The 15,377-nt window shown below is 33.2% G+C and overlaps 1 protein-coding gene across 5 annotated transcripts in view; it reads left to right on the forward strand.

Moving 5' to 3' along the window:
- The window catches only part of LOC114334979 (fatty-acid amide hydrolase 2-B), a 328,905-nt gene that overhangs the window by 180,819 nt on the left and 132,709 nt on the right, over positions 1–15,377 (forward strand). Inside the window, exon 1 of one of the 5 annotated variants that reach the window (XM_050651633.1) lies at positions 1,215–1,472. The exons of the other annotated variants lie outside the window; for them this stretch is intronic. The gene's annotated coding sequence lies outside the window, so the exon portion shown is untranslated. Of the gene's footprint in view, positions 1–1,214; positions 1,473–15,377 lie in introns of those variants that run through there. 5 annotated transcript variants of the gene reach the window in all.

Consider the following 15,377-nt stretch of genomic DNA (forward strand, 5'->3'; position numbering starts at 1 on the left):
GGTAAATAACCTTTCTTTGTACTTTACTAATTAGACCAACGTATTATAACTATTTTTTTTTTCAAAATTTAAAGATTATGCAAAATAAAGAAAAATTTATATTTTGTCGATAAAATATTAAATAAGCATCTCATCTTTATAATCTTTATAAGTTTGATCAATGTATCATGATTATTTTGGTTATTATTGCGATCGTAAATTGTTAATTAACAATTGAATTGTTGCTAAAATATTCGTTTAATTTTCACCGGCTTCTGGAATTACAATCTATACCAAGAAAGCTTTGATGTCACTAAGTTATTTAATTATTGATTAATAATTACTTACCTAAAACTTCATTTGAAAATTATAGTTTTTGTTAGGAAAACCCGCATTTTCCGAGGAAAATTTTCGCCGGAGCAAATCGTGAAAAACATATCTCTATGCAGAATTTAATTGCGGTGAATTTTTATTTGGGTGTTTTTGTTGTAAAGTTAAAATCTTCGGAGTTACAGAGCAATAATTGAAAAAAATACGATTTGTCGGCGCCATTTTGGTTATAAAAAAAGTAGCACACTATCTGCGGACTTTGCATACCTATATTATTAATATATAGGATCTTATAATTCGATTCCAGCAATAAAATTGCTGGTAAATAACTTTTCTATGAATTTTGCTAATTAGCCCAGAGTATTAGGTCGGGAAGATCATGCACAGACGCTACATTTATAAAGAGACAAGTGGAAGAGAAATCATTAAAATTCAAAAAACCAGCATATTAATGTTTCGTGGACTAGGATAAGATCGCTCCTCTATGGAGCACGTTGTCAATTATCTGGCGGGGTATACCGGAGTTTTTTAGCAACTACTCAAGTGGATGGGGCTTAAATTTGGGGCGCTTGATGTAAAATTCCGACCTCTTTCCCACATGGTAATTACCAATTATACTACTAGTTTTTCGTTAATTAAAAGTACATTATGTTTACTTTACTGTTTTCTATTGTTTTTTATATACATAGTTATTGATTATGTCATATGCTTTGTGAACTTTTTGGTACTCTAAAAATATATCTTACATGTTCTCATTGTTTGGTACTATTTTTTATAATAACGGATTTTAAAACCAAATTGTTGTTAAAAAAATTTATTCCACCTTTTATGGATCATCAAATTGTTCCCTAATAAAACAATTATTCATCTTCATTCGACCAACATCGTCTTGACTGTCCACACCAAAGTCAAGGTCTCCTACCAAAAAGTGAAAACCGCTGTTGAATTAAGTGGCGATACCGCGTTTTGCAAAACGCGGTACTACCAGCACTAGTACTCGTAAAACTCTCTAGCATTACAAGTACGTGTAAAATACTTGTTTTTCTTTTACTTTATTTTGTTTAATATGAACCGCCGTTCCGAGTGAAATCTTCGTCGGCGAGCGAAAGTGTGTTGTGCTGTTTTCTCCACTCTTTCTTTTGGTTTGGTTCAGTTACACTTTGGTAAGTCTGTGAAATGTTTACAACTGTAACCTAATTCTGTTCACTGGAACCGATTATAGCTATTTGTATAACAAGGGAGGAAAGTGCTACTTTTCCTCCCGAGAATGAAGTTTACTGCCCGACGCGTAGCGGAGGGCAGTAATCATTCAAGGGAGGAAAAGGTACTTTACTCCCATGTTATACATATGGTTTTTCCACCTTCCTCAAATACCAAGTCATTTTTTCATTTTTACTTAATTTATTTATGTAACTAACCAACAAAATTTATTAGAACTAAAACTAGCAAGTAGGTACAATATAACTGTCAACTGTCAAATATAAGTCAAATTATTAATGTAAACATTGTTAAATCAGAATAACAATTTACTGTTTTTTACCATTCTGCAAAATACAGAGTGTTTTTAAATAAATCTTAAAATGTATAGATACTTACGTAATAGAAAATAGAAATTGTACAGGGCGTCAATAAGTTATATTTAATGAATGAAATACCATGACGTCACTTTTACTTTTCCTCCCTAGGGAGGAAAAATATTTTCCTCCCTAGGGAGGAAAAGTACAACTTTGCTCCCAACAATCAGCTCCGGAAAAGTATACTTTCGGTAGAGGTAGGTGGAAAAATTCATTTACGTACTTTTACTGGTACTAATCAAAGGAAAATATTCTATTGTTTTTGGCTTAATGATAAAATAAAATTTATTTTTGAACTTAACAAATTGAACCAGGGGCTTTATTATTTTAAAAATATACGTAGTCCTTTCATATATTGCTGTATTGATTCTATAATCGGAAACTATTTAATTCGAATAAATAAGCCTTTCATATAACTTTTCAAATTAAACTAACAAACTTGTTTTGATACTTTATAAACTAATCAGAATAAGTACTTATAAATATCAGTATTTAATCTGCAATGCCCCTCTTATACATATAATTGAGCCATCCTTTTAACTATCTGGAAATGACAGTATGTTGACGTTTGTTTCTACAACAACGTTATGTAAATAAAGCTCATTAAATATATTATGAAAAATTTTCGGGTATAATATCACAAGAGAGTGAGAATAAATTAAAAATAATGCTACAGTTTTTCGAAAATTTGTTGTCTGGCAATAGACACGAGAGCCAGCAGGGCTCGAGTGGCTATTGCCCAATGACAACAAATTTGAGTAAAAATGAAGCATTATTTTTTTATTTATTCTTACTGTCGTGTGATATTCGTAAGATTATCTTTTAATACGTATATTATGGATATTTTCTTAAATGTGACAGTTGTCAAAACTAGGAAACTGGTTGCCATTAAACAGAAACAATCTACTTAAAAAAATTCTATCACTAATTTTCTACAGTAGATAATTCTCAGTATAATTTTAATCTGATTGGACAGAATTAAACACGTGATCAAATATCTTACTATACGATTGGAAGTTCTTCTTCTTCTTTTTATATAGACATTACTCTGTCTGTTTTTCAATGTGCCTCCAGTAAGTTGTCATTCCATCTTTTTCGTGGTCTTCCCACTGATCGTCTTCCTATTGGGGAACCGTCTCTCGCCGTCCTTACTACTCTATTTGTTGTCATTCGGCTTATGTGGTCGTTCCATTCCACTCTTCTGCTTTTCACCCAGTTATCAATGTTGTCCACCTTGCATCTCCTTCGTATATCTGCACTTGTAACTCTATCCCACAGCGTCTTACCATCGATTTTTCGCAATGTTTTCATCTCTGCTGTTTCTAGCATTCTTTTTGTCCTTTCTGTGTCAGGTCGTGTTTCTGCCGCGTATGTTATTATTGGTCTGATGACTGTTTTGTAAATTCTGCCTTTCACTTCTTTTCCGATGTTTTTATTTCTCCATATTGTTTCATTCAGGCAACTTGCGGCTCTGTTTGCTTTATTCACCTGATCTTCCACTTCTGTTTCGAGCTTTCCGTAGCTGCATAGTGTGATGTCTAGATATTTAAACTCCCAAACGATTGGAAGTTAAAATCATCAAAAAATAATCTTTAGAATAATCAATGATAGGATCGGAGGTTAGATACCATCATCACTATCTTTACTCTATCTACCACTGCTCTGAAAAGTGATATGGAACTGCAGTTAAACCAGTCCCTTAAATTTTTCAACCATGATACTCTGCTTCTTCCTATACTCCTTCCTTTTCTAATCTTTGCCTGTATTATTGCCAGATATTGTAACTTTCTTATTTTATTGTGTTTATTATTTCGTATTCTTTGCCCGTTTCTCGCAATACTTTCTTGTTCGTTTTCTTCTGTTTCCATGCTATTCTAAGCATCTAACACTACAATGTCCAGCTTTCAAGTTCATATTGCAGTAAGTAGCGAAAACACGCAGCATCTCAGAGCGCTAACTTTCAGTTCTAATTTAAGGTTTTTGTTGTAAAGAATTGTTTTCCTTTGTTTGACTATTATTTTCTAAAATCCAGGTTCCTAGTTATTTGTACATCTTTTGTACGTCGGTACATTTCGTAAATGTATGTTTGTTTGTGTATTTGTTTTCTTAGTTATTATCACATACTTTATCTTATACTACATTCATAATCAAGATGCACTAGAAATAAATAAACCAAGACATGTTAACTGTTACAAGGAGCACTCCTGAATCATGATTTACAATGTATAAACTTTTTATACAGTGCGCTGGAATAAGTGTTACCCCTCCCTATTAAATTATTTGTTTTTAGTACATAAGCTTGGACAGGTCGATTTTTAAAATAATCATAGTATAATTATAGCATCAATGTTTCGAACTTTACGCAATCCCTCTTCAAGTGACAGTCATAACTTTGATTTTTTTTAATGGGAGAGTATGTCATGTGACACCTCGTTTAAAATATTCTGAAATACTGATTACAAAAATGTATAATAATTTAATCCTTTTTGAGAACGTAAGCGAAAAATTTCGGTCGATTTCTTCTTAAATGCATTCATTTTTTTTTCGAATCCTGAGAAAACTAATAAGTATTTTTGAAAAATTTAAACGCAGAATGAATTATTACAGTTTCTCGAGGGTATAAAGTCCCTGAGCACTTCTATAATGTTTATTTTAATAAGTCACAGGGGTCAAAAAAAGAATAAATTTAGTCTGATTTTTAACTTCAAATATATCATTCAAAAAAAACTTTGTGTTTATTCTAAGGGACTTTTAGCCCTCCGTAATCATGTAATCTTTCATTCTGCGTTTAAATTTTGTAAAAATACTTATTAGTTTTCTCAGAATTCTAAAAAATAAATGCGTTTAAATATAAAATGTTATACATTTTTGTAATCAGTATTTCAAAATCTTGTAAATGATGTGTCACATGATGTACTTTCATATTTAAAAAAATCAAAGTTATGCCTGTCATCTGAAGAGAGATCGCGTAAAGTTCGAAACATTGATGCTATAATATACTATAATTATTTTAAAAATCGACCTGTCCGAGCGTTTTGCTTATTTACTAAAAATAAATAAGTTAATAAGGGGGGTAACATTTATTGCAGCGCACTGTATAATCCTTTAGGATTTGCAATGTTACACATTTACCTAAGGTAAATGTGTAACCATTTATTAACCCTTTCTATCGGTACTACTTCTAAATATGTTTGTATATTTAGAAACTGTCTTTCGGTCCTTTTTCTAGACGAAGAGAAGGTAAATGCGTGGCCTAAGTGTCCTCTATTTGCTTTCTCCTATTTTCGTCGTCTCTTTGCTTATATATTGTAAAAGCCGGAGATACAGGATGCAGCCAGAAAGCAGTTTATTAACGAAAAGTCTTAGATTTAAAATATCGTTTATTATATTTTTATTTCAATTATTCTAATTGTTTAAAAAGTAGTAAACTTTGTATCTAGGGCTTTCGTTGTTTTCCTCTAAATACGAGAGATGTCGCTAGATTGCGTCTCAAAAGGTGGAATCATTGTATCGCGATGGTTTCCCTTAAATACGTAGATTGTTTATATTTCTTTCAGAGTTGTGACTGCATAGTTTCACTGAGGATGCTGAAATAGCTATATGGAGATGGTAGTCCAACTCTGAATCAAATATAAACAAAAACTGCCTTTATCTTTTTGTTTGTATATTTGTTTTCTTTGTTATGATCATATATATTCTTTTTTGATATTCATTTGTAGTCAACATTTTTCACAGAAACTGCTTGTCTTGTTTTGTAGTAGTTCAGTAGAGCTTACTTTATTCACAGTGTCATCTGCATCTCTTATGTTGTTAATAGTTCTTCTGTTAATTATTATTGCCCCACTTTCAGATAGTAACGTTTCTTCAAAAAAGAATATAGATAGAAGGAATACTTCTATAAAGCATATTATTTGATTAAACGTAATAATATGTTAAGCAACATTGAGATATAACAATACATTTAGTTTTTTGTGTGTGAGTAATTATGTATAAACATATATTAGTATCTAGTTAGCCTTGTTCTTTTTATATTTACTAAAAGTAACTATAATTAAAAATATGTAATATTTATTAGTAATGAGGTTAAGTAGTGCTACAAATTATATGAAAAAACTTTTTGGAAGTTTAGTTAATGATATACACATAAATTGTGCAAATATTATTTTTATCGATCACTGATGAAGAACTAATTGATCACTGGAAATCTAAATTTCTAGAATGCCTAAAGACAGCCATTATTATTCCACTTCATAAGGGTGGTGAAGAATCAAATGCCTACAACTATAGACCTATTGCCTTATTACCGGACTGTCCAAAATTATTGAAAGACTCATAAAAACCCAATTTATATCCTTTCTCATTGATAATAACATTTTATCACAAAATCAGTTCTAGTTCAGTCATTTTTACAAAAAAGGGGTTACCTGAAAAATTTTCCGGGGGTGTTGAAAATTGCTAGTTTTATGCTCTTTACGAATTTCAACTTTGCTACCTCGTACCTCCACCGTTCGCACCACCATATTCAAAAACGGCGCCTAATAACAGTTTTCTGGGAATATCTCCTTTCCGACGTATTTTATGAAAAAAACGTTTATACCAGCGTGACAAAGTGTTATTCATCTCCACCACCACCTGCTTTTCGTATATTTTTCTAAAAATATTCTACTATTGTCGCCTTATTACACCGAGTCATTTGGTCACTGAGTCACCGAGTCACCGAGTCACCGCGGTGAACCATTTGCATCTATTTGCAGTAACTATATCACGTATGTTCGATCGAAATATAAATCCAATGCCATAATCGTGTTCGACGAATATCCTGAAGATGTAGCAGACCGTAGTACCAAATACGCGCAGCTATCCCGAGAATCACGAATAGCTGCTTCAGTAGACATACTTTTTGACGAGACAATGGTTACAACTGTGTCATCATCATTCTCTTTGCCTTATCCCTATGCGGGGTCGGCTTCCCTAATTGTATTTCTCCACACAATTCTATCATGGGTCATATCAATGTTAATCCGCTTTACCAACATGTCCTGTCTTATCGTCTCCCCCCAGATCTTCTTTGGTCTTCCTCTCCTACTCCTTCCAGGAATCTGCACTTCAGCTATTCTTCGTATTGGGTGATTAGCTTCTCGACGTTGAACATGACCAAACCATCTTAACCGATGCTCTCTCATTTTGGCATTAATTGGTGCCACATCTAGACTTCCCCTAATATACTCATTTCTAATTTTATCCTTCTTTGTCACTCCACTCATCTATCTAAGCATTCTCATTTCCGCCACATGCATTTGTTGTTCCCCTTTCTTTTTCACTGCCCAACATTCAGTTCCGTACATCATAGCCGGTCTTATGGCTGTTTTATAGAATTTTCCCTTCAGCTTCATTGGAATTTTTCTGTCACACAACACACCACTCGCTTCTTTCCACTTCATCTATCCAGCCCTAATTCTACTGCATGCATCTTCATCTATTTCTCTATTACTCTGTAATACCGATCCTAGGTACTTAAAACTATTGCTTTTCACAATCATTTCACCATCCAAAGGTACCAGTTTATTTGTAGTAACTCCATCTTTAAATGAACATTCAAAATACTCTGTTTTTTTCCTACTAAGTTTTAAACCTTTTTCCTTCAGAGCTGGTCTCCACTGTTCCAGTTTTTGTTCTAAGTCTCTTTCACTATTTCCTATTAACACTACATCATCAGCATACATTAGGCACCATGGAATGCTACCCTATAGTTTCGCTGTTATCTGGTCCAAAATTAATGAGAATAAATAAGGACTAAGCACCGACCCTTGGTGCAATCCTTCTTTCACCTGAAATTTATCAGTCTCTTCCACACCTGTCCTAACACTAGTCGTTACACCCTCATACATATCTCTCACAATCTTTACATATTCGCCAGGGACTCCTTTCTTATTGAGACCACAGAATCTCTCGAGGAACTTTATCATATGCTTTCTCAAGATTAATGAATACCATATGTGCGTTGGTCTCTTTATTCCTGTATTTTTCCATCAGTTGCCTTACAATGAAAATTGCATCTGTTGTTGATCTACCCTGCATAAAGCCAAATTGATTATTATCAGATATTTCGGTTTCGTCACGTATCCGTCTATCAATTACTCTCTCCCATATCTTCATGGTGTGGCTAAGTAGTTTTATAGCCCTGTAGTTTGTACATTGTTGTATGTCTCCCTTGTTTTTGTAGACAGGTACTAATATACTGCTTCTCCATTCGTCTGGCATTTGTCCAACTTCCATAATTCTATTAAATAGACCTGCTAGGCAACGTATTCCTGTCTCTCCCAATGCTCTCCATACTTACCCAGGAATGTCATCTGGTCCGACTGCTCTTCCTTTCTTTATTTTTTGAAGCGCTTGAGCCACTTCCTCGTTTGTTAGTCTGGTAGCCATTGCATTTACTGTCTCCGTTAACTCCACAGGCTGTCTGTCAAATTATTCATTTAATAACCTGTCAAAATACTTTCTCCATCTCTTTTTGACATCCTTTTCGTGAATTAGTATTTTATTATTTTCATCTCGAATACATCTAATCTGATTAAAATCTCTTGCTTTCTTTGCTCTCTGTTTGGCTATTTTATATATCTTTGCTTCGCCTTCCCTGGTATCAAGTTGATCGTATAGGTTTGAATACGCTTCTGCTTAAGGTTTTGCTACTGCTACTTTCGCTTTCCTTTTGACGACCATATAGTTTTGAAGATCTATGTCCGATCTGGTTTCTTGCCACTTTTTATATAATTTTCCCTTCTCTTTTATTTTTCCTTGTACATCATTTGACCACCACCAAGTCTCTTTATCCTCAAGCTTCTTTCCTGACGTTTTCCCAAGTATTTCAATACCCGTCTCTCTAATAATATTGGCCATTTTTCTCCAAATTGTGTTCCTTTCATGTTCCAACATATTTTTTCTACTATTCTTTCCCTGAATAGACCTTCTTTCTCATCTTTTAGCATCTACCACTTGATTTTTTGTGGTCCTCTCTTTTTGTTTAGTTTCGCTTTTAACTTCGATGTCCAGAACAAGCAGCTTATGTTGTTTGATTACTGTCTCACTAACTATTGCAGTCCTTGCATTCACGTATGTCTTCTTTCCTTATCATGAAGTAGTCTATTTGGGATTGATGTTGTCCACTTTTGTAGGTAATAAAATGATTTTCTCTCTTTTTAAAGAATGTGTTAACAATCGCCATATCCAATGCTGTTGCTAATTTAAGCATGTCATCAATGGTTACAACTGTGTCACATGTTGAAATTCCCGAATTCCTGGGGAATGATGTGAACAAGACCCGCCTCATTAGAATGTTGAAGACAAAATTTGAAGGGGAAAATTTCATGTTGTCACAAGTCACGGAAGATGTGGATACGCTAATCATCAATACCGCAATAAATGTTTCACCACTATTTGATATCGTAATGGTGGTCGGCGAAAATATAGATCTTCGGGTTATTTTCACAGACCTATGTACGCGATCAAACGTGTACTTTCTCAAACCAGGAAAAGGAAAATTTTTCAAACAAATATATTCCTAGTCCATTGAAATGTTACATTTAGAGTTGTATTTCTTATAGGAGTCAATTTTATTTTTTTTTAATGTATAGGGGGTTTCAGTAGAAGCTTAAGTTCAAGTTTTTGGGGTCCCCGCCCTTGTCCCCCGGCCGCCATATTGGAAAAAGGAGTGCAAAAGGCTTTCGCGCTGTATCTCCTAAACTAGCAGCTACACAGGAAATTTAATTACACATAAAATGTAGCAAATTAAATTTTCTACAATTTTATGTCTATTACTTTTTATCGTCAAGTGACCAACAAAAACGTTATTAACAAAAATATGAGAAAATTTTGTAAGAAGTTTTTGTAAGTTATAACTTTTTTTCCGTTCACTTTACAATAAAATAAGGTCATAGCGATTTTATAGATAATTTTTGAGCGAAGAATTCTCACTATAACGTTGTTAAATTTTATTTATTTATCTAGTTTTTACAGCACTCCAAACTTGACCAGATTCTCGAATTCTCATAGGAATACAATAAAAACAAAACCTTGGGCATAATTTTCTATCTATACACAGTTGGGATAAAGTATGGAACCAAGCAAATATCTTTGAAACGAAAAGAACAATATTTATGAAACTTTGCATGCAAGTACAGTGACGCAAAAGGCATCTGATGTCATATTTTTTGTTACTATTCCACTTCCGGTTTCACCGGAAATACCCTTAACTTATTTACTTTAAATGGGACACCCTGTATATTTTTGCAGATTTTAAAAGAACTTGTTATTTTTAATTCATACGTACCAAGTTTGGAAGAAAAATCTAGTAAAACAAGAAATAAATCTCTTTACAGTTAAAAAATAGGTTAATTTATTTACCTTAGACCAATGATATTAAAAATAAAAAAAATAATTTCAAATATTGAAAATGTTTGCTGTTCACCTCCTGACAACGTGCAAGCCTATAAATAAATTCGTGAGTCACTTTTTGCAAGATTTCTCCACGTATTCACATTCATCAATAATTATTATTCTTTGTCTCAAATCCTGCAAGCATGTTGGTCGCCTAACGCAAACACGTGATTTTAGATAACCCCAAAGAAAAAAAAACTAACGGTTTGAGGTCCGGAGAACGAGCGGGCCACTCTATGAATCCTTTACGTCAAATCCATCGATTTGGAAAATTCACTTCCAAAAAATGAAAATTCACCATAACCGATTATCATTAATATTGCAATACGATTTTTTCACTTAAATGAACCATTTTTAATACAACTTATTTCTGTCAATTAGTTCGGTAACATTTTTACCTACTATACTAAATTCAAATAAGTCATGCATTGCATGTAAACAACAATTTTAGTCTACAGTATAGATGGAGTGGGATCGGTACTCACCGGAGGGACCGCAGACGTTCGGATACAATTAGCGTCTCTTTGCAAAGACAATGACGTCGACTTTGCAAAGTAACAAGACACTTACTCAACACACACACTAGGCATTACACCTGAGTTAGTGATAAGGTATACAGTTACGTGGCTAAAGGTTTAAGTTCTAAACCAAGGCCAGAATCAGAGAAAAAAAAAGTATAGATGGTACTCGTTTATTTCCTACTACACTGTATTAATACAAAAAATTATCTACAGACACTTTTTAACAAATTTTTTCTACCAAATTTGGTATGTATGAATTAAAAATAACAAGTTCTTTTAAAATCAGCAGAAATATACAGGGTGTTTCATTTATATTAAATAAGTTAAGGATATTTCCGGTGAAACCGGAAGTGGAGTAGTAACAGAAAATATGGCAACAGATGCCTTTTGCGTCACTGTACTTGCAAGCAAAGTTTCATACATATTGTTCTTTTCGTTTCAAAGATATTTGCTTGGTTCCTTACTTTATCCCAACCCAGTATATTTATTTATTATGATTTTAACATTCCTATGCTAATATTAAGCTATTTTTGACCCTTTTCCCGGCCACCTATGAGGATGAGTCTGGAGGCGCGTTTTTGTGTGGTATCCCCAATAGGCCTAATCCACGCACAATTTCTAGACAAAATAATATTATTTATTATTATATGTTAAAAAAGATCTATCATAGTTATTATTTTTTCATTTTTTTCGATGGTCCAGGCTGCGAGTTAAGATCTGAATCAGTATCCGATGTGAATTTTTGTGGTATAGTGAGAGTTAGAGTTGGCGTCATTGTCGGTAATTCATATACCATTTCATTTTCTTTAATTATTAATGTTGATATGTCCACGATGCTGCTGCAACTTTCAACATCGCAATAAAGGCACACTGCTGAACATTTGATGTCTGCTTTTCGGCAACCACATGCACCTCCAGTTTCCATTGCATCTGCTAAAGATGAATTTCATAAGCTCGGGAGTACTGGAGGCTTGGAAGTTTGGATTAGTATCCAAAATTTTCCATGCTTTTTCCAGCCCCAATTTTCTAGATCACAATGTTTAGCGAGCCATCACTGAATCTGATGATACACTCCGACTTTGTAGAAACGGACTGCATCTTGTGTTGGAGGAAGTGAGAAAAGATTAAATGCATTTCTTGTCACTGTTTTGGCGAATCGTTTGTATCTCTGGGTTTCCAGAGAATCTTCTTTATTTCCGCCATATAAAGAGACGAAAAACGTTCGCTGACAACAGTGAGTAAAGATGGCTCGACTTTCCCACTGACAAATAATTTTCCCCAGAGATATTACAAATAAAATAACCACCACTCATGATGCGCTCTAACAAAAAACACAAAATGCTTATCTAATCACAAAAATATAAATTTTACCCACAAGACTCTCAATAGTATTATCTATAAAACTCAAAATACTTTTCACAATTTTTAATACGACTGCACGTGGCCAAATTGGTGGCACAACTGTAAGAAAAAGTTAAGTAGAGGGGGACCGACTGCTGTGTCACCAAGGATAAATTATAATAATTAAAGTAATTACGTATTTTTTATGGGAAATAAGCCACAATTTTACTAAAAAATGAATTTATTTATTATAAATATTATATATATAAAAATTAAAGAAAAATATTAATTATATTTATTAAGTTAGTAGGATAAGATTATTATATTCTCTATTAAAATATTTAATTATATATAATTCTATTATTAACAATAAAATATATAATTAAAATTAAAAACAAGTATAAATAAATAAATAATAATAAATAAATAATTTAAATTTATTTATTATTAATAAAATTAATTCTTATATAATATAGAATTTATTTAATAAATTCATTAATAATTTATCAATAAATTCATTTTTTAGTAAAATTGTGGCTTATTTCCCATAAAAAATACGTAATTATAAAAATTCCACAAGGAAATAGCTTCAGAACAAAATTAAAGTAATAGCAGGCAGATATTCAGTCCGGTACGGAAGAAAAATGACGTAACCTTCAAATTTTGTCAATTTCTGTTTATTGCGCAATTAATTTCTAAAATACTATGTAAAGATGATACAAAAAGACCTAACTGTAAAAATGTGCTGGGCCACTGTAGGGTAGTTGCGTAGTTACTGAAATACGCGCTATGTTAGATCTTGTTTCAGATGCTTAATAACGCAGATAGGGTTGAAAATGGGGCGATTAAATTAAGATAATGAAATTCGAACTAATATCGATGAAAATAAAAGCCATCGTTGTCAAAAAACAAACGCCATACCGTTGCTCCTGGACGATTACTTTTCATTTAATCCAGGGGTGTCAAACTCAATTTTGCAGAGGGCCATATATTAAATTCAGAATGTGTCGGCGGGCCAGATTCAAATAAAAAAAAATGTACTGAATTATTATAACATTTTATTTAATAGTATACTTATAATATACGGTTGTTAAAAATCATATCAAAGTTATAAAAGAGGGTAATTATTTTGAGCTCGAGGATCCAGATACCTGACTTCTCTTGTTTTTGACAAGCTCATTGATGTCAGGTATCATATTCGTTGTATTTATTTTAAGAATTGATTGGAGATGTTCATTTGTAAGTCTTGTGCGATGTTTGTTCTTATTTATTTTCATGACGGAAAACATCTGCTCACATAAATAGGTGCTACCAAACATGCACAGAATGCGTGCTGCATGCTTTTTTAATTCCGGGTAGTTATCCAAACTCTTGAAATATTGTGTATAAAATGTAAGTGCGTTAACCTCTTTAAATTTTTCTTTCAAAATACTGTCCGATTGAAGACCTATCAACTCCATTTGCAAATGAACTGGTGCCTGTGAAGCTTCAAAATTGAATGGATTGTTGAAAATTGGGAATTCCATTTCATTCATTTTGTGGAAGTCTTCAAAACGATTGTTGAATTCCGTGATAAGATTTTGCAGAAGTTGAGAATATTGATCCAATTTTTTTGATCCACTGTGCCAAATGATTTTAAATGAGGGAAATGATCCAAAGTTTGATTTTTTACCTGATTTTCCCACAGCCTCAACTTTGTTTCAAAGGCTTGAATACATGAGTACATTTGAGTGACAATCAGATTTTTACCCTGTAACTTTACATTCAGATCAGTCAAGTGTTTATTCATATCTACCAAAAAGGCACAATCAACCCACCAGTCATTGTCATAATCAATTGGGTTGCCTTTTTCTAACATGAAAGCTTGAATAGGGTCACGTAATGCAAAAAATCTTTCTAAAACTACTCCTCGACTGAGCCAACGAACTTCGGTGAAATAAGGGACATCAGAAAACTTTTCGTCCAAATCTTGTAAAAACTGCCTGAACTGTCGGTGATTTAGTCCTCTGCTCCTTATAAAATTTACTATTTTAATTATAGGTTGCATGACATGGTCCATTTTTAAATGTTTGGATGCCAATGATTCCTGGTGAATTATACAGTGAAATCCCACAAAATTTCCTGATGTTTTCTGTTTTAATTTAGTTACAACGCCCGAATGTTGGCCAACCATGGCAGGAGCGCCATCCGTAGTTGTGCTGCTAAGTATATTCCAATCGAGTCCATATTCTGCCATCAAATGCTCCAATGCAGAATAAATATCATTTGCTGTTGTAGTACCTGTCAATGGAACGCACTTTAATAGTTCTTCAGTTATTTCAAAGTTACTGTTAATACCTCGTATAAAAACAGCAAGTTGAGCTGTATCAACAGTATCAGTGCTCTCATCAACAGCCAGTGAAAAGTTTGTAAATTCCTTAATTTTCTCCTTCAGTTGAAGAACCAAATTTTGAGATAAATCATTTATTCTTGAAGCAACAGTGTTTCTTGACAGCGAAATATTTTGAATTATTGACTTTTGAAATGGAAATGAAACATCGGCAACTTTCAACATACAGTCTTTAATAAAATCACCATCAGTGAAAGGTTTTGATCTCTTCGCGATTTCTAATGCAATAATAAAACTTGATTTCAGGGCATCTTCGCTCTCAGTATTAGCTTTAGTAAACATCGATTGTTGACCTTGAAGTTTAGATTTTAAAGATGACAATCTGTCCATTCTTATTTTTTCAGTGTAACAATCGAATTTTGATTTATGATTCGTATCATAGTGTCTCTTCAAGTTAAACTCCTTACAAACAGCAACTGTTTGATTGCAAATCAAACACAGTGGTTTACCTTTCCATTCTATGAAAAAATATGCATTTTCCCATTTAGACTGAAAAACTCTACGTTCACTATCAACTTTACGTTTTTGTGACATTATGCCGAAATCGTAACAAATATGGAACTCGACACAATTATGGATATCGCACACGCACGACACAAACAAATGTACAATACCTTCTCAACCACTACTTCGCAACTGACTCACGTGACACGTCGACGCACTTCTTTTATATCGATAAGGAAGGTTCTAGTCTAGACTCGAAGCGCATGGAAGATTCTATTGTTCTCAACAAAAATAATAGGGTGTTTCCGCTAAGAGATGGTGTTACTGTCTATCTCTCTCGCTTGTCTAGGCACGCGCTGCCTT

The sequence above is a fragment of the Diabrotica virgifera genome, chromosome 5, assembly GCF_917563875.1.
Source record: "Diabrotica virgifera virgifera chromosome 5, PGI_DIABVI_V3a".
Classification (NCBI taxonomy): Eukaryota; Metazoa; Arthropoda; class Insecta; order Coleoptera; family Chrysomelidae; genus Diabrotica; species Diabrotica virgifera.